This window comes from Hipposideros armiger, unplaced genomic scaffold (genome assembly GCF_001890085.2).
Source record: "Hipposideros armiger isolate ML-2016 unplaced genomic scaffold, ASM189008v1 scaffold_122, whole genome shotgun sequence".
In the NCBI taxonomy this organism is placed as follows: domain Eukaryota; kingdom Metazoa; phylum Chordata; class Mammalia; order Chiroptera; family Hipposideridae; genus Hipposideros; species Hipposideros armiger.
In genome coordinates this window covers 2,539,287-2,540,988 of record NW_017731472.1, presented here as the reverse complement: position 1 = coordinate 2,540,988, position 1,702 = coordinate 2,539,287, and the positions used below count along the sequence as shown (strand labels likewise).

The 1,702-nt window shown below is 33.2% G+C and overlaps 1 protein-coding gene across 1 annotated transcript in view; it reads left to right on the top strand.

Annotated features, from left to right (window-relative positions):
• The first annotated feature begins 1,019 nt into the window (after positions 1-1,019).
• Positions 1,020-1,702, top strand: part of LOC109385702 (cAMP-specific 3',5'-cyclic phosphodiesterase 4D) — a 175,313-nt gene continuing 174,630 nt past the window's right edge. Inside the window, exon 1 of the mRNA XM_019648210.1 lies at positions 1,020-1,089. The gene's annotated coding sequence lies outside the window, so the exon portion shown is untranslated. The remainder of the gene's footprint in view (positions 1,090-1,702) is intronic.

The following is a 1,702-nucleotide window of genomic DNA, read 5'->3' as shown; positions in this document are numbered from 1 at the left end:
ACCCTCCTCATGAACCACCAGTAGGCATGAGCTTCATCGGCTAGTTCTGTTTTTTTTCTTCCTTTCTTTTAATAAGAACAAAGATTGAAGCAACGCTTTAATAATTGCAGAGAATGAGTGCTCAGTAACCTTTTTAAGAATGCGTGCTCAGTAACCTTTTTAAGAATGCGATTGCAAAATGCTGAGTACACATTATGTTTAACAGCTTTAATAAAAAATTAATAAAGATTGTGTATGTGAGTGTTTATACATTGATTTTTTTGAGGAGATTTTTGTTTGTTTTACTTTTATGCTTAATAATCCAATGACTGTTGAGTATTCTAAACTTTTTAAGCCAAAGGAGGTTACTTTTACAAAATCCGCTCATTGCAAAGTACTTTCCGGGAAAAAAAATTGAACTAAAAGCTTAAATGCATGGCGGATGACTATTGATTAAACTTACAATCTTTTAAGGGGGTAAAAGTCTCTTTTCTTCCTTATCAGCTAACTTGTTTTATCTTCCTATATTTTTATTTAATAAGTAGAATTATAACTATTAATATGTGAAGACACTGAAAAACCACAGTGACTTTTCAACTAGGAATTAATTGAAATAATACTTGGTTTTACAAGCAGTGAACCTATGTCATAATCTGGGAAAAAATAATTTAATTGTATCTCTATTGCCTAATATCTGCTCTGGGTATTTTGTTATCACTTTAATTTAAATGAAACTGCATGTTCATTTAGTCAGCACAGCCAGAAGGTTGTGAGTCAAACCATAAATGTTGAAAACTGGTCCAAAATGCTACTGTGGTGCACAGATCCNTTTGCAGTCTGGCCTCTCAGAATTTCAAACCATTGCATGTAAATGCCACAAAGCACTGGGAGATCCTTTAGGGGTATATGAAACTAAGTTTCAAGTAATATCAAGTTTTTCACTTAGAAAACCATTTTTTAAAATCACCAAACCATTTTAAATTGCATTCAAGATGAGCCTACTTCAATAAGTTAAAAGAATCCTTTTTTGTCATAGGTCTTGGCTAGCCTGCGAACTGTACGAAACAACTTTGCTGCATTAACTAATTTGCAAGATCGAGCACCAAGCAAGTAAGTCATCCTGTTTCTTCTCTTTCTTCTTCCTGAACTTTTATGTAGTTTTCTCAATTTGACTGAACTCAAGGCAATATATTATATTTCTCTGAGTCCTTGTCTTGTTGCCTAGCCATTTACACTAAGTCATATGATGCCCTCTTAAGTTTCTATAAATACTTGGTAGTGATGGTTCTAATATCAGAAGTGAAGCAGTATGACAAATAAATATGGTGATTCAATCTGTCAAAAATCATCTGGCATCATTAGCTCTCTGCCCAGTTATTTACAGTCAGGGTAACTTTATAGTTTTGGCTTACTTCATAAATTAACCATGGGAAAAGAATCGCATCAAGCCTTAGTGTCAACCCAAAGTCATCCTCTTAATTCTAAGACAATGAGTACTTGGAGAAGCACCCTAACATAGCAGAGATCTTTGATTTTTCTGCTGTTCCTGAGCCTCAGATTAGCAGCATCATAGCAGTTAATAAAATTATAATTTATATGATAACAGAGGAAGCATTTGAAAGAAGGAAAGCTGAAATAGGAAATGATTATTTGGAGGTTCTAATGAAGGTGAAATATCTAAAAAGAGAAAATTAATTTTCTAAGATTAAGTGGAAAACTGATT